Source organism: Chrysochloris asiatica, unplaced genomic scaffold (assembly GCF_000296735.1).
Source record: "Chrysochloris asiatica unplaced genomic scaffold, ChrAsi1.0 scaffold00030, whole genome shotgun sequence".
Lineage (NCBI taxonomy): Eukaryota > Metazoa > Chordata > Mammalia > Afrosoricida > Chrysochloridae > Chrysochloris > Chrysochloris asiatica.
Window position 1 is genome coordinate 6,933,351 of NW_006408548.1, and position 19,290 is coordinate 6,952,640.

Here is a 19,290-nt window from a genome sequence, read left to right on the forward strand (position 1 = left end):
AATAAGTATATAGAGGGGACAGCAACATTAGTAAAGTGTGCTTACCATGGAATGGTCAATCATTTAAGATCAAATTTATCTGGGAAGAAGTGTCAGAGGGGTTGGGAAGGAGGGTGGAATGGAAGTAGGAAACAGAGAGAGAGAAAGTGGAATAACTGTTGTTACATGGAGGGGATTGTAATCATTGAGATGAAATGAGAAGTGTGTTATTTGTTGGATGCAAAACTGATGATCTGTTCTGTAAACTGTCCTCAATTCACACACAAAAAAGTTTCAGACTCAAAAAAACAAATCAAACCTTGTTGCATTGGAGGTGTACAATGACTACCTTTTGGTAGTATTTCTTTCACTTCTTGGTGTTTCTTTCTGAAATATTTCTTCATCAACAGGGTGCTGTCAGAAGTTCAGGCTACCTACTCCAAAATTACATTCTATAACAGATACTCACAATTTAAAATAAATGAATATATTTCCTAAAATCTTCAGAAAAAGTTTCATTCCACCAAATTCAGAACATCGTTTGGACTTATATTTGGTGTATTTCTAAATCACAGAATTTTACGTTCAATGCAGAAATCTTTAATCATGTACTTAAAGTAAATGAAAACAACTCATAGAATTTGTAAGTCTTGTTTCGTTTTGCCACTGTAGCACATTCTGGACTTTCATATGTGACAACCATTAATATTGTACCTCCTTTGAATCTCACTTTTGACTTCCCTTTTTATGTGCAGTTTTAGTAATTAAAAAACACACCCTTTAAATTAACTAGCCTTGGTGTCCAAATGTAGGACATTTTTGCTTTCATAATAATTGCATATGTAAGAAATGAAATCATCTGTTGGTTTTTAATGCTCTAAAATTTTTAAATAGTTTCCATATGGTTGAATAAAGTTTGTTATCCACACTCATGAAAATCCATATGGCTGATATTAATCCACACGACTGAGATTATATATGCATATATATATATATATATATATATATATATATCTTTTGATAAAATGGAGAAATGCATAAATCTTATCACCAAATACATATAAATGAGTGCAAGGATGGTTTGCTCCTCTGAGCATCTAATGTCAAATTGCCTATAACAAAGTCATTAGCCTTCAAGGTTTAGCTTTAAAAATAAAAATAAGAATGACCATATTTAATTAGTACTTTACAATGTGCTAGACATGAAGAATGAAGCATCAAAATTGGAAAAAAGCAGATTAACAGCCTTAGATATGCAGATGACTCAACCTTACTTGCTGAAAGTAAAGAGCATTCAAAATCTTACTCATGTAGATCAAACACTATATACAGATTTCAGTATGGATCAATAAGAAACATGGTAAGGAGAGAAAAAATTGATGTTGTCAAGAATTTAATTTTGCTTGGATCCACATTAAACACCCATGGAATAAGATCCCAACTTCATAGTAAAGCACACAAGACTCTACTCGTTCTGAATTGTCTACCATGTTTTCCTGCATCCTTCATTCTGTTTGGAGCTACAATTTTAGAGGTAATGACTTCGACTTAGCTGAACTTCCTGTCAAATCTCCTGCAAAGAAATGCAAGTAGGTCTGTGACTCAGGGCATTATCTAGAGAGGAATTAGAATCAAGGCTAATGTTTATTGAAGTCTCAGTAATTTTTAAGCACAGGTTCAACAATACAGTGGAGAATCAGTATTTGGAATAATTAATTGTGCTCATGAGGAATCTGTACATAGACCAAGAGGTAGTCATTCAAACAGAACAAGGAGAAATTGAATGGTTTAAAATCAGGAAAGGTATGCACCATGGTTGTACTTATTCAATCTGTATGTTGAACAAATCTGAGAAAATGGTTTTTATGAAGAAGAATGTGACATCAGGATTGGAGAAAGTCTCATTAACAACCTGTGATATGCAGATGATACAATCTTGCTTGCCGAAAGTGAACTCTGTATAGAGACTTTGTGTAGGGTGTCCAAGGATCAGCTGGTGAGTTTGAACTGATGAAGATAAAAACTGGCATTCAGTTATGGTATAGAAGAAGAATATTCAAAGTACCATAGACTTCTGTGGTGCTGTGGGTTAATGCACTAGACTGCAAAGCTGTTTGAACTGCACAGTCGGTGGTTTAAGCTCACCAGCTTCTCCTTGGAATCCCTATACAGGGTCACTATGGGTTGGAACCAACTCAGTGGCACTTAACAATAACAAAAGACTGCTAGAACAATCAAATCCATCTTGGAAAAAGTACATCCAGAGTGCTCCTTAGAAGCCAGGATGACGAGACTTCATCTCTCACACTTCATGACTTATTATCAGGAGGGACCAGTGCCTGGAGAAGGACATTATGCTATGTAAAATAGAGGGTCAGCAATAAAGAGGAAGACCCCAAATGAGATGGATTGGCATAGTGGCAGCAGCAGTGGGCTCAAGCTTATAATTGGCTGTGAGGATGGTACAGGTCCAGTCAGTGTTTTATTCTGTTGTGCGTAAGGTCACTATGAGTTGGAACCTACTCAACAGACCTAACAACAGCAACAGGTTCAAGAACCTCTGTCCTCCAGGTCTGAAAGTGAGTTCATCTCCATGGCTCAATTTTCAACCAGAAATAGATAGATCTATGCTGTTGTTAAGTACTGTCGAATTGGTTTTGACTCATAATGACCCTATATAGGGTTTCTGAGGACTGGCTGATGAGTTTGAATCATTGACCTTGTGGTTCAAACCAACCTTGTGGTCTAGTTCTTATCCTCCAACACCATAGGGGTAACAATATTGGTGAGGTATAAACACCATAGAATGATCAACCATTTGAGATTTAAAGAGCAATATTTACCTAAGGACAAAGTTTAGAAGGGTTGGGACTGGAAACAAGAAACACAAGGAAGAAGTGGAATATTCTTGTTCTTTAGTGTCTAATGCCAAAAATCACATTTATTTTTTAGATGATATCTATAACTTCAGGTGGGATATATTCAAAATCATGTTTTGACTTTTGTGGACTTGTTTTAATTTTCTTGAGCTTCAGGTGAAATTGCTTTCTGAGGATCAGCTGGTAGGTGTGAACTGCCAACCTGTGGTCAGTAGTTCAGTGCTTATACTACAGTGCCACACCAGGATTATTGTTCTTAAGTACTGTTGAGTGCTGATCCATACCGACCCTTTAGAGTGTTTTTGAGGAGTGGCTGGTAGGTTTGAGCTATTAACTTTGTGGTTCAAACCAACTTTTTGTTCTAGTGCTTATCCTACAGCACCACACCAGAACTCCATGCTACACCTGGATAGTTCTTGCTGTTAAGTGTTGTCGAGTCAGTTCAGACTCGTAGCAACCATGTATAGGGTTTATAAGGAGCAACTGCTGACCATGTGGTTTGAAGTCTAGTGCTGATCCTACAGCACACCACAACAAGTGTCAGGATAAGTGATGTTAGATTGAGGTGATTTCAATCAAGGAATTGAAAGAAGTGTGTGCGATTTGTTGAATGTAAAACTGATAATCTGCTCTATAAGCCTTCATGTGGTAGTAGTGTGCTGTGGAGTCAATTCTGACTCATAGTGACCCCTGCATAGGGTTTCCAAGGCTATAAATCTTTACGGGAACACAAAGCTTCATCTTTCTCCTGTGGAACAACTGGTAGTTTTGAACTGCTGACCTTGAGGTTGGCAGCCTAACTCGTAATTACTGTGGTACTAGAGCTCCTTAAGACTTCACCTAATTCTCAATAAAAATGGTTAAAAATATATATGTTGTTAGGTGCTATTAAATGGGTGCCAACTCATAGTGATCCTATGTGCAACAGATGAAACACTGCCCAGCCTGACACCAACCATTTCTGCGTTTTTGAGTTATTTTTAGCAAAATTTTACTTGCGTGTGATATTAATGATATTGTCTGATGGTTTCCGCATTTTGTCGGGTCACTTCTCTTTGGCAAAATATGGACCTCTTCCAATCAGTTGGCCTGTTACTTGTCTTCCAAATTTCTTGGCATAGATGAGTGAGTGCCTCTGTTTGCTTCATTTGTTTTTGGAAAAATTTCAACTTGTCTGGCATCAATTCCTGGAATACTTTTCTTTGCCAATGCATTCAGTGCATTTTGGAATTCTTCTTTCACTATAATTGGCTCTTGGTCATATGCTACATCTTGAAATGGTTGAATATTTACCATTTTTCTGGAACAGTGACTGTACTTCTTCCATCTTCTTCTGATGCTTTCATGCACCATTCAATATTTTATCCATGCTGTTGTTGTTGTTATTAAGTGCCATTGAGTCTTTTCCGACTCATACCGAACCTGTACTGGGTTTCCAAGGAGCGGCTAGTGAGCTTGAAACTGCTGACCTAGTGGTTCAAACCAACCTTGTAGTCCAGCGCTTTAACCCACAGTGCAATACTGGGACTCCAATAGGATCCTTCAATATTTCAAGTTGAGCCTTGAATTTTTTTTCAGTTCCCTCACCTTGAGAAATGATAAGCATGTTCTTCCCTTTGGTTTTCTGACTCCAGGTCTTTGCACATTTCATTATTTTATTTGATTTTGTCTTCTCAAGTTGACCTTTGAAAATTTCTGTTCAGATCTTGTACCTCCTCATTCCTTCCATTATTTTAGCATTTCTGTGCTGGAGAGCAAGTTTCAGAGTCTCTTCTTACATCCATTTTGGTCTTTTTTTTCTTTTTTGTCTTCTTAATGAACTTTGCTTTCTTCCTGCATGATATTCTTTATGTCATCCCACAACTCTTGTGGTCTTTGTTCTTTAGTGTCTAATGCCAAAAATCACATTTAATTAATTAATTAATTAATTAATGTCACATTTATTTTTTAGATGATATCTATAAATTCAGGTGGGATAGATTCAAAGTCATATTTTGACTTTTGTGGACTTGTTTTAATTTTCTTGAGCTTCAGGTGAAATTGCATATGAGCAGTTGATGGTCTGTTCCCACAGTCTGCCCCTGCCCTTGATTTGGCTGATGATACGGAGTTTTTCCACTGTCCCTTTCCACAAATGTAGTCAGTTTGATTCCTGTGTATTCCATCTGGTTAGGTCCATGTGTACAGTTGCCTTTTATGTTGTTTTTAAAAAGGTATTTACAAAGGAGATGTCATTGGTCTTGTAAAATTCTATCATGTGATCTACAACATCATTTCTATCACAAAGGCCATATTTTCCAACTACTGATCCTTCCTCTTTGTTTCCAACCTTTGCATTCCAGTCACCCGTAATTATCAATACATCTTGATTGCATATTTGATTAATTTCAGGCTGAAGAAGTTGGTAGAATTCTTAAATTTCATTGTCACTGGCTTTAGTGCTTGGTATAATGGTGATATTAACTCACTTGTAGGCATATGAATATTATCGTATCACAGACAGCACTGTACTTCAGGACAGACCTTGATAAGATTTTTTGGATAATTGCAACACCATTCTGCTTCAATTTGTCATTCTCAACATAGTAAACTATGTGATTGCGAGATTCAAAATGGCCAAATACCAATCCATTTTAGCTCATTAATGCCTTGGATACCCATGTTTGTGTGTTCATTTACTTTTTGAAAATTCTCAATTTTCTTAGCTTCATACTTTGTGCATTCCATGTTTCGATTGTTAATAGATGTTCATCTATGGAGTCTTGGTGTCCTCCTCATTTTGAGTTGTGCCCCATCAGCTTATGAAGTTCTCAAAGCTTTACTCCATTTGCATCATCACTGTCAGCTCTACTTTGAGGAAGGAGGTCTTCCCCAGTCGTATTTTGAGTGCTTCATCTTTTTGCACTGTATCTGACAGTATTCTGGTGCTCTTCACTATGTTTCTATATTAATTATTCTGGTGCTGACAGTGTTCTGCTATTCATAAGGTTTTTAGTGACTAAATATTTGGAAATAGTTCATCTCTACTTCTTCCTATTTTGTCTTCATCTGGAAGCTCAGCTGAAACCTGTCCACCATAGGTGACCTGCTGGTATTTAAAATACCCTAGCATACCTTCCAGAATCACAGCAACAAGCAAACCACCACAGTACGACAAATTGATATATGAGTGGTGTTTTTTTTTACATATAAAAAAGTATATATATATATATATATATATATATATATATATATATATATGTATAAAAAAACCCTATATATTAACTAATTTAATCTTCAGAACAACATTGTGAGGTAGATACTATTACTGAACTCACTCTACTGAAAGAGATTGAAGTATATAAAAATTAAGTTGTATTTCCCAGTGCTGCTGCTTAATAGAGGGCAGTGGTGGGTCAGTGGTAGATTTCTTGCCTTCCTTGATGAGATTTGGCTTTGACTCCCAACTAATGCGCTTGATCTGTCAGTGAAGACTTGCATATTTCCCAGCCAATACAGCACATTTGTCACTGAAGACTTGCATTTTCTTAAGGATACATGGAGTTTCCAGCAGAGTTAATAGGTGAGGCAGAAGGCTAGTGATTTACTTTAGAAAAATCAGTTAATGAAAACCCTATAGATCATAATGTTGTATATGGAGTTGCTATGAGTCATGGGCTGACTGAAGTCAACTATCAACAGACCACTTAATAAGCATTATCATCGTTAAGTGATATTGAGTTGGTTGTGACTCAGAGAGACCCTGTCCTTTATAGAGTTTCTGAGGACTGACACTTGGGCTTGAATGCTGACCCGACCTTGTGATTCAAACTGACTTTGTGGTCCAGTGCTTACCTATAGCACCACACCAGGACTCCATTGATAAGCATTAGGATGAGGATTTGCCTCAAGCAATTTAATGCTTCTGCTCTATACCTTCAAGTCATTACCTACTTTCAGTAACCTTGTATAGTATAGCTCTGGTAGCTTAGTGGTTAAGAATTGGGCTGCGATCCGCAAGGTCAGCAGTTTGAAACTACCAGATGTTCCACGGGAGAAAGATGAGGCGTTCTGCTCCCCTAAAGATTTACAGCCTCAGAAACCCTGAATAGGGTCACTATGAGTTGGAACCGACTCCAAGGCACATAACAACAACAACAACATAGGGTTTCCAAGGTGGCAAATCTTTATGGGACCAGAGAGCCTTATCTCTCCCTCATGGAGCAGCTAGTGGATTTAGACTGCTGACCTTGCGGTTAGCAGCCCAGTGCATAACCCACTAGGCTCCTTGTCTATCACCCACTGTTACTGAAGATGGCTAATTCTAACAGCCTCAAAGAATTTCTGAGACTGTCTTTTTATTCTATATCTGTTGTCTGAGGCAGGGACCTATGCTGTTTCTATCTTTCTCTAGATTAATTCAGAAAGGGGAAGTATTTCAGGATTCTATCATTAACTCCAAAGTCATTGGAAGTATGAAATCATTTCTGGTTGACTTAGATACTTTCTATCATTGTAGGAAACATCTAGTACTGATTCCAATATACTCTTACTGCTAATACCTACTAAGAAATGCAAATTTATCTGTAATGTAATAACTCCAAGCTTTAAATCTTTTCAGCTTAACCCTTACTTTCCCATGCTGAGCTAAATCATAGAAAAGGAATATTTATTAGAAATTACTCCATTCCACAGCAATATGCATCACAGGAATTTTAACTGAATGAAAGAAAATTTGCTCAGTGTAAATGCCTCAAGGGTCAGAAAGATTTTAATTAAATCCTGAAGTTATATAACCTTTATATTATTTTTATGCCTTAGCATGCATAAGCAAGCAAATTTAGGAGCAAAGAAAAGAGAATCAGAACTGTGGGATACTTTTTGAATCTCTTTCTCCATAATTCTTAGGAAATACACAGTATTTATTATTTTCTCCTATGTCCAATGGTGTGCGAAGTCACAGTATGCCGTTAGTCCAGTTTTTAGTGTCAAAAGTTGAAATTCTATCCAATTAATTCATTATAACATTTCTAGAAGTGCTTCACAGATCGCAGATCCACACAGAATATACTGGCATGGCTACTTCCTGCCTAGTAAAGTATGTTACTCATGTTTTGGATTTTTCAAAGATCTGCATACTAGTTAATAACTGGAATGCATTTGATTGTTTATATTCAGTATTATCCAGCATCTTATAAGAATGCATATGAAATAACAAAGTATTAAGAAAAATTGGTCAAGAAATCCAATGTAAGGAGAGGTGAGTCAGGACACAAAAATCCCACATGAAGTCATGCATATTTGATAGAGGTGGGTAAAAACTTGACTCAGTTTCTGATAGCCAGTGAGAAGAAGGAAATACTATTCTTGGGTAACTTACTTTATTTATGAAGTCAGAACTATCTAGTTACTCAGGGATGAATAATTCTCTCTGATTCTGAGATGAGAATTTTCTCCTATGAGTGTTCTACTGAGAAGACACATGTAATACAAATATTACCACAATAGTATAGTAAACACAGATGCAACTTATAAAGGGAAGTTTCTGTAAGACACCTCAGTATCAGGTCATGACATCATGTCAACCAGAATTAAGTAGAAAGTGAGTTACTAGGGCCAACATAGTGGACTATGTAAACCCATGACTCCCCAGTGATCTTGATCAAACTAGGACTGATTAGAGAATTTATAATAGTAAAACACATAATACAATGCTGATATTCACAAGAATCACCAAGTATAGAAGGTAGTATTGCTAGTTGGAGTCCTGGTGTGGTGTTATGGAGTCCTGGTATGGTACTGGACCACAAATTGGCAAAGTTGGTGATTCAAACTCACCAACTGCTCCTTGGAAACCCTATGTCGGGTCACTATGAGCCAGAACCAAATCTGTGGCACTAAACAACAACAATTACTAGCTGGTGTGAAGTTGGTTCACCAAATTCATGGTGACTTCATACATAATGGGATCAGATCATTGTGATCCATAGGGTTTTTCATTAGCTGATATTTGGAAGTAGATTACCAGCTCTTTACTCCTAGTCAGTCTTAGTCTAGAAGCCCTGCTGAAACCTGCTCAGCTTCTAAGTAATAAGAAAACCTCAAATGACAGATAATTGTGGCTGCACTGAAGTACATTGGCTGGGAATCAACCCAGTCTCTCACATGGAAAGCAAGAATTCTACCACACCACTATAGCTACACACATCTAGAAGATAAGAGGAACAGAGAACAACAGTAAAAGATGGCATTATTTGCACACATGATGCTTGCCACACTATTTTCTTTTTACCTCTGTAAATCAACGAAAAATCCAAGGAAATCAGTAAGTAATGATCATTTCAATTTGACGATAGTTGATCTGCGTCTATTTTCTGGAATAAGTTAATACAAACTTCTTGGAATACTCTACTGGAGAGAAAGTTCTACTGCAAAAAAGTAGACTTTTATTTTTCCTCTTTGCTGTAAAGTGAAAATGCTGCTTCATTATGGATGGGGATAGGAGATTGCTTAGAGTCACCAAGTGTGGGTTTCCTAAAAGGAGCATTTCTTTCAAGTGTGAGTGTGGAAAGAAATCTCAAAGGAGCCACCTTTACGGCCACTTTTGAGGAAGTGGTGGCTGAGTGTAGTAGATGCCATGGCAGGCCCTTCAGCACCTAGGCATTCCAGCACACATCTATCAGGTGTATATCCTGTTAGTTTTGAAAATGGGTCTCTCCTCAGAAAATGTCCCCTCCCCCCACCAGATTACAACTTTGGAAGTGAGTATTCCACCACCAGCTGGTGCAGGAGATGTTATTGTTGTTTTTAAGTGCCTTGAGTCATTATGACTCATATTGACTCAGTATAGGGTTTCTAAGGAACAACTAGTGGGTTTGAACCGCTTACCTCATGGTTAGAAGTCCAATGCTTATCCTAGAGTGACATCAGGACAAAGGGGTATAAAGGCGTAATTCCTTGCCTCACTGTATGAAGGAACTTCCAGCTCCACAGTTCCCATGGGATTGGCTTAGGTCCTGTTAAAGCTATGGCAGTTCAGCCTCTTCCGTTGTCCAGTCTTTTGTCCCTCACTCCTTTCACGTATGGATCCTAAGAAGACTGTCTCCCAACTCCCTATCCACTTCACCTAAATGATATCATCAAAGTCGCTGAACAATTACATTTCAGTTAGCCACCCATCTTTCCTTTCTGCATCGTTTATCTTCTTTGCTGCTGTGTCATTGATAGTTGAGGGTTCTCTACTGCTCATCTTTGGTTATGAATCTGGCTGCGAATCACAAGGTCAGCAGTTCAAAACTACCAGCTGTTCCATGATAGAAAGATGAGGCTTTCTGCTCCCATAAAGATTTACAGCCTCAGAAACCCTGTACAGGGTTGCTATGAGTCGGAACTGACTCCACCACCACGGCTCATCTCTTCTTTTTCCACAGATCTTATTAGGGTTTATCTGTTCTCTACTTTGTTCTCTTTGTCACTCCATCTTTCACGGGTTGTCTAAGCTTTCAATACAAGGAAACATGGGTGTGCATAAGCACACAAACACGTTCAGATTGCACACCAAAATACTGAGGGTTCTATGAGAAAATAGATTTGTGAAAAAATTTAGTGAGACAACTCTAGGTTGCTGGAGGAATTTCCAGAGTCTTTGAAATACTAATGTAAATTGTGAAATCCCAGATGATATACACCCCAAATTCCCTTTAATTGAGCTAAAATTTATATAACATAAAGTTGACCATTTAAAAGTTATTATTTAGAACATTCACAGTGTTGTGAAATCATTACCTCTATACAATTTCAAATTATTTTCATGAACCCAAAAGAAAAATCCATATCCACTAAGCAATCACTCCCTGTATTTCCCTCCCCACAACTGGTGCCCTCAAGTCATTCTGACTCATAGAGACTCTTTCCAAAAGTGACTGGTGGGTTTGAATTGCTGACCTTTCAGTTAGCAGCCCAATGCTTATCCTACAGCACTACACCGGGGCTTAGCCCTCAGTCACTAGCAACCACTAATTTACTTTGTGTCTGTGGACTTACCTATTCTGAACATTTCATATGCATAGACTCATATGTGTACATATAGACAGCATGTAGCCTCTTAGATCTACATAATGTTTTTTAGTTTATCCACACTGTAACATTTATTAATACCTTATTTCTTTTTATGGCTGAAAAATATCCCATTGCATGGGTATACCACAATTTGTTTGTGTATTCATTCAGTTGGACTTTTTGGACATTTTGTTTTTGTTTGGACTTTTTGGCTATTGTGAATAGTGCTGCTATGAAAAGCGTGCTGCTATGAGTCCCTATAGTGTATTCTGTTGGGTATATACATAAAAGTGGGATTGCACCTCATATGGTAATTTCAAATTTAGCTTTTTGAAGAACCAGACCCTCTTTTTAAAAAAAGCATATCAACACTGAACATGCGGAGTAACACATTCAAGGAACAATTCACCTAAAGATATTTGTGGTTATTTATAAATTAATATACCTTAACCATTAGAATTATTTGACACTTCAGAATATTTTAACCCAAAACCTTGACTATTTAACAAAATAATTTGGGGACCAAAATTTACAAGTGGCAAGGTGTTTTTGAGAAAAGATATCATTTAGTGAGCTTGTGCGTATCACGTTAAGCTTAGGACTATTCTTCCTGCATTTTCTAAAAAGATTTCCTTTAAGTAATAAAAGTGAGCCTGATAGGCAAGGTGAATAACATTTGTGTCATAAATCATTATTGATACTCTACTAGATGTGGAATGCCTGTGTTGATGTTATCAGTCAGCCTACACGTAGTTATAAAATACCAATAAAAATAGAACACTCAGACACTTAAATTTAATTTACCTATTTATATACTCTTAATCTCACTTTCTCTCATTGTGAAAGAAAAAAATTATAGAGGAGAAAGAAGAATTTTAGCTTTATATTTTTCTATGGTATTTTGATATCAGAAGGATATGTCCCATTATTCTTTTAAAGGGGAACAAAATTGCAATGAACACAAATTAGCTCTAATAATATTTGTGCTTCTTCTACAATTTAAAATGTATAGCACATATGTATATTACATATTATACTGTTTATTATACGTAGTATTTTATACATACTGCATTTTGACACAAAATATACGACAGCACTGTAGGATAAGCACTAGACTGCAAGGCCAGTTTGATCCACAAGGTCTATAGCTCAAATTCACCAATTGCTCCTCAGAAATCGCTATGAGTCAGAACCGACTGGAGGGCATTTAACAACAATTCCTAGGATATTGATGTTTATTGAGTCCTGGTGTGGCTCTATGGGTTAATGCACTGGACTGCAAGGTCAGTTTGTACCACCAGCCAGCCACTCCTTGGAAACCCTATACAGGGTCACTGTAAGTCGGAACTGAATCGGCAGCACTCAATCACAACAATGTGTTTTATGTATAAATATACCTTTTAAATTTTCCAGTAATTCAAAATTTAGTTAGAGGCTAATTGGAAATGATAAGTGTTTTAAAATTTTACTTTAAAAAACCACAAAGAAGCTATTTAGTTGCATTTTAATGCGGTACCATGTACTTGATAATTTTGGAGTCTGTAAACATCACATCGAATTTCTCATTAGTATGACAGAAAATATGGGAAATTTTCTTATTCTACCTTGTACAAATAGAAATGTTGACTAGGCACATTTCCCACCCCCAAAGAGATGTCATAAATATGTGTGAAATCTTTAAATTATATAATATAACCAAAGATTAGAGAAATTTCTATATTACAAAACTGAAACAAGAACTCACAAAGTTACAGTGTGAGGAATTGAAGACCTACATCCATCTAGTTATTGGGGAAGAGATTTTAAAATGTTCTCATAGAGCATTGCGTCCCTGCCGTGTGAACAGGAAGTGACTTTGAAGGTACCAGTGAGTGACAACTGAAAAAAATTACTCATAAATCAAGGATATTGAAAGTAGTTTCAACTACCTTGGACTCCAGCTGGAAAAGAGGAACCTATGAAATATTGGGATTGATGTTGGCACAGGGCTCATTTTAGTTTCATTTGTACAACCCTTGCTTTACAGATATGTCCTATATTTTGTCTAGTGTTTTTAGACATTTTGTATTTAATTCCATCCCTCAGAACTTTCTAATTTATTACTGTAAATTAAAATTAGTGCTAATACATAAATGAGTTTAACAGTCATAATGAAAGACACATTAGAATCAAACTTAATAATATGGATGGAGTAAAGCTTTAAAGAACTTAATTTGCTGATGTAGCACAACTCAGAATGAGAAGAACCAGCAACAAACCTCCATTAATAATCAGAACATGGAATGTATGAATTGTGAATCAAGGAAAATGAGAAGTCATAAAAATGAAATGAAATGCATAAACATTGATCTCCTAGACACATTAATGAAATAAAATGGGCTGCTATTGGCAATTCTGAGTCAGACAATCATATGGTTTATTATGTCAGAAATCAAAAATTCAAGAGGAATTGTATGACATTTATGTGAAAAGAGATATATCAAGATCTATCCCGAAGTATAATACTGTCAGTGACAATATAATATCCAGATATCTGCAAGGAAGATCAGTTAATATGACTATCATTCAAAATTATGTATCATCCATGGATGCCAAATATCAAGAATTGAAGATTTTTTTGCCAAATTCTACAGACTGAAAGTGATCAAACAGGCAATCAATATGCATTGATAATTACTCATGTCTGGACTGCAAAAGTGGGAATCAAAGAAGGATTCTTGTTGTCATTGTTAAGTGCTATCAAGTCAGTTCTGAACCATAGTGACCCTGTATAGGGTTTCTGAGGTGTAGCTGGTGAGCTTGAACCGTTGACCTTGTGGCTCATGCCAACTTTGCAGTCCAGCACATTAACCCACAGAGCCATACCTGGACTCCAAAGAAGGATTGTTGTTGTTAAGTGTTGTTGAGTCAATTCCAACCCATTGCTACACTGTATAGGGTTTCTGAGGAGCAGTTGGTGAGCTTGAACCACTGACCTTGTGGTTCAAACCCACCTTGCAGTCCAGTGCAGACACCAAGACTCAAAGAAGGATTGTTGTTGTTGTTATGTGCCATGGAGTCAGTTCCGACTCATAGCGGCCCTATAAAGGGTTTCCCAGGCCGTAAATCTTTATGGGAGCAGAAAGCCTCCTCTTTCTCCCATGGAACAGCTGGTTGTTTTTGAACTTCTCACCCTGAGGTTAGCAGCCCAATTTGTAAGTACTATGCACCCGGAGCTCCTTAAAGAAGTATTAGGAATAGAAAAATAATTGTGTTGTTTATAGAAACTACGTCGGGGCTCATGTGATAGAATTTTGTAGAATAATGACTCATTCATCACAAATAACATTTTTTGAACAACCTATACAGTGACTATACACTGGATAGATAGATAGAATATACAGGAATATAATTAACTACATCTGTGGAAATAGATGCTAAAGAAGTTAAATATCAGCCAGAAGAAGGCCAGGGGCTAACTGTAGAATAGGCCATTTAATTTTTCATATGCAAATTGAATTTAAAATGCAAGAAAATTCAAACAAGTCCACAAAAGTCAAACTTTGATCTTAGTATGTTGCTGTTGTTCAGTGCCATCGAGTCGGTTCCAACTCATAGCAACCTTGAATAGAGTTTCTGAGGAGTGGCTGTTGGGTTTGAACCACCAACCTTACAGTTAGCAGTATAATGATTTAGAGACCATCTCAAGAATAAACTGGATCTATTGAACACTAATGAACCAAGATCAATATCATACATGAAGAAAGCTAGAGGTCACTAAAAGGGCAAGAAAGGAAAAACAAAGAAACAAAATGATGTCAGAAGAGTCTCTGAAACCTCTTCTTGAACTTAGAGTAGTTAAAGCAATTAGAAGAACTGATAATATAATAGCTGAGCAGAAAATTTCAAATGGCAGCTTAAGAAGACAACATATAGTATTATAATGAAATATGCAAAGATCTAGAAAAAGAAAATACTCAGCATTTTCATGTTGCAAGAACTAAAGTGAAAAATTCAAGTTGTGAGTTCCAATATTGAAGAATTCTGTGGTAGCATAGAAAAGTTACAAATCAGGCTGAAAACCACAAGGTCAGTAGTTTGAAACTACCAGATGTTCTGCTGGAGAAAGATGAGGCTTTCTGCTCCCATAAAGATTTACAGCCTCGGAAACCCTGTACAGGATCGCTGTGAGTTGGAACCGACTCCACGGCACATAACCAACCAACCAATCAATGGGCAAGATACTGAAGTGACTCATGAAGCAAGAATAGAAAGTGGAAGGAATACACAAAGGCACTATACCAAAAATAACTGGTCGATATTCAGTCATTTCAGAAGGCAGCAGATGATAAAAAGTCAATGGTACTGAAGTAAGCTAAGCTGATGTGTTACTGATGTGTTGCTGTAGGATCAGCACTGGACTGCAAACCACATGGTCAGCAGTTCAAACCCACTAGCTGCAACTCAGAACTCCTGTACAGGGTCATTATGAGTTGGAGTTGACTCAATGGCACTTAACAACAACAAGAAAATGCACTGAAGGCATTTGTGAAAAGAAAAGCTCCAGGAATAGACAGAATACTAACAGATGTTTTGACAGATGCAATGTTGAAAGTTATCTACAAAAACAACATGTGTGCCATTGGAGTCCTGGCGTGACACTGTGGGTTAATGCCCTGAACTGCAAGGTCTACTTGAACCACAAGGTCAGCTGTTCAAGCTCACCAGCCACTCCTCAGAAACGCTATATAGGGTTGCTATGGATCAGAACCAACTTGATGGCACTTAACAACAATAGCATAAGTACCAACATGGATATATCGTCACATTATCTGAAATTGAGTGAATTATAGTTGTATTCATAAATATGAGGCACTCTCCAAAATCTCATGTAGAGAATCAGGAAGTATTGTGTCGAACATAAGTTTAAAGTGGCTATTATGTATTTACATGTAAATGTCAGGTTGCATGAGGATTATACAAATATAAATTTGATAGGGAAATTCAGGGTCAGTGATGTAATTTTGCAAATCATTGGGATAGAAACATGACGGAAAGCATAGGATTGGGTAAGATCATCTGGGATATGAGTCAGAAGAGAAGAGAAGAAGGGTGTGTACTGAGATTTGAGGGTATCATGATGAAGAGGAGAAAGAACCAATTAAAGATTATGAGAAGGTCCACTCTATATGAAGAAGGAAAACTAGGAGCGTCTTGATGTCTTACCCCCAAAAGAAGAACATATTTTAAGAAGGAGATGTGTTTCAAATGCTCTTAATTTTTCTGACCTCCATCACTTTTTAATCTCAGTTTCAGATTGAACATACATCCAATGGCAACAGGTATTTCCAGGTTTAAGCTTAAATGTACAGATAAGTCTGCTTATATTTTCCTATGATCTTAGAAAAGAATCATAATATCTTTTTCTTCACTTGCTTATAAATAGTATTTGAGGAGGCATTTCCCTGAGTTTGAACCAATGAATAAACAACAGTGTAAGAGAATGCAGTTTGTTTAGTTGAATTTGCAAAAGTTAAGCTAACATTTATACTACGTTTCTAACTGCATGCCATCCTCTGAGAAGCCGTAAAGTCTGTTACATTTCATGGTCTTTAATTTATAATTTTAAATCATTTTATTTTCTGCTTTATAGTTCTACTTAGACTAATAGGAAGAGCTGCCCTTTTTTAGATGAGAAGACATTTGATGTCCCTAGTTGGGCTTCAGGTTTATGTGACTGTTTGTTTTGGAGGTATCTGAATGGAATGTCAAGGGTTAGTGTCTGTCACTTGACCTGAGGGAAAGGGTAGGGCTTTGCTGTTTTTCCTTTCTGTTTTTCAAAAAAAGGAAACAATGGCAATACATTTATATCCTCCTCTTCAGTTTGAGGTCTTAGGATGACAAGTGGGATGGTTAGCACGTCACAATTCTGGAATGTAATGAGTCCTTTGAGCTCCAAAAAATATTAAGTCCTTACTAGCTTGGATATAAGTTGTTATTGCTGTTTTCAGTTATCATCAAGTCAATTCCAACTCATGGTGCCAGAGTAGACCTGTTCCATAAGATTTTTAAGGTTGTGACCTTTTAGAAATAGATCACCAAGTCAGTCTTCTGAGGCATCTCTGGGTGGGTTGAAACAATCATCTTTTGGACTTGTTGTTGTTGTTATTTGCCTTAGAGTCAATTCCGACCCATAGCAACCCTGTATAGGGTTTCCAAGGAGCAGCTGGTGAGCTTGAAATACTGATGTTGCAGTTCAAACGACTTTGCAGTCTGATGCATTAGCCCACAGCACCACACCAGGACTCCTTTGGACTAGTAGGGAGCTATTAACCATTTGTATCACACAGAGACTTCCTATAATTATCTAAGAAAATTTTATCAACGGAGATCTTATCTGAGGCAAATCAGATAAGACCTCAAGTAAGATCTCCATTGATATGATGTGAAGAACTGATAGAGAAAGTACACAGCAAAGTCTGATACTAGTAATTTCTCACAGAATGTCAATGGAAGAAAAATGAGAGAGAAAGGAACACAAAACTCTCCAGTCTTCAATTTGCTCCTCTGTTCTTGTCTATGGAATTACACTAGGACTGAGAAAATATTATTTGACTCTGCATTACCTCTGTTAACATCTTTGTGATCTCAAACAAGTTTCTCAATCACCCTGAGATCCATTTGCTGAATTTATTGAAATGGAATCATAGGACTAGCCCTGACTTTCTCACAAAGTGCTTATAAGTGTGAAAATGAAAATGGCATCTTCTTATCCTCCAAAACATTTTTCAGGCAGCTACCAGAGTGTGAGCCCTAAAACATAAACTAACAGAAATGATCAAGTCACTTGCAGGGTCGTCCCAGAGCTGACATCTTGGGTGAGACCAAACGGCAAGACCAAGTGGGGGAGCAGACACACCTCAGAAAAATGCCACAGGAACCTTGGAGCAAAGGTGGACAATACACTTTGATGGTTTTGCATTGTTCTGATTTTCTTTTTCTATTTGCTATCTGGTCATTGCCCCCCACCCCCACCCCACTGTTTGTGCACCTCCACTCTGGTGACTAGAGGGAGTACCTGAGCGAGTGGACACCTCCCCACCCTCACCACTTATGGGTTCTTCTGCCATGCATGTGCACAGATACTCAGCCCAAGAGCAGGCCCTGATTTTTTTTTTTTTTTTAATACGGGAAAAGTCCAGGACAGGGCTATAGAGAGGGAAAGAGAGTTTAAAAACAAAACAGGATGAAAATTAAATTAAAGCCTGATCTATAGCATAACAACCAACAGTTGCATCTTGAAATCTCTCAGGCAGTTTGAAAGCAAGAAACTGAAGAGAGGACAATAAAGTCATACTCATATTAGGCTACAGATTTTTTTTTTTTTCTTCTCTAACTCGTCTCCCTTTTCTGTGATTATAGACTGTAGTATTCAGTCTAGTTTTGTTTTGTTGTTGTTTGGGGTTTTATTTGTGTGTGTTTTTGTTTTTGCTGGTGCTGTTTTGCTGTTTTATGCTCCCCCTTCTTCCTCTGGGGGACTCTTTCTCTCCCTATATTACCCAAGAAGAGTCAGCAACTGCTGCCATATAGTCAAGCTACAATCACACTCTATAAAACACCAAAACTCAGGCAAGAACCAATACCACATGCCATACACCAGAGAGGCAGACAACACCTGTGAAAGTTACTCTGAATTAAGCAATAAGAAGAGAAAAAAGGAAAGCCCACATCCTGAACACATCTACCTGGAAGCAATCAGAAAGCATAAAAAATACCAAAACATGTACTCAATTATTAAGGTCACAGATAAACACTAAACATGTCCAAGAAGCAAAAGCAAAAGACCATATCAGAAAATGTCCAGAAACAATATAAAATGTCTGAGTCAAATGACCTAGAGGTAGACCTGGACTTCATTCTGGAATGAGGGCAGGACTTGGAAATGTCTGAGAAGGAATTCAGAGAAATGATTATGAAATGTTTCAAAACACTTTACAATGTAGTTGAGAAAAGTAAGGAAGAAGTCAGGAAAGTGCTACAGGAACAATCAAATAAGATAGACACATCATTGGAAACAATTCAAAACCTACAGAAAGAGTTCCAAATGATCAATATTAGAATATTAGAAATAGACAATACTCTGAAAGGGCAATGGAGTAGAATAGATGAGATGGAAGGCAGAACCAGTGAGCTGGAAGACAAATCTCTCAATACCACCAAGATAGAAGAACAAACACAAAAAAGGATAAAAAAAATCTGAAGAAGGTCTAAGATTCATGTTGGACAACATGAAGAGGAATAACTTAAGAATTATCAGCATTCCAGAACAAAAAGAATCACACAAGCCCACAGAGCAAATAGATGAAGAATTGCTGAAAGAAAATTTCTCTTAACATCCAGAAAAGTGAAAAGATAA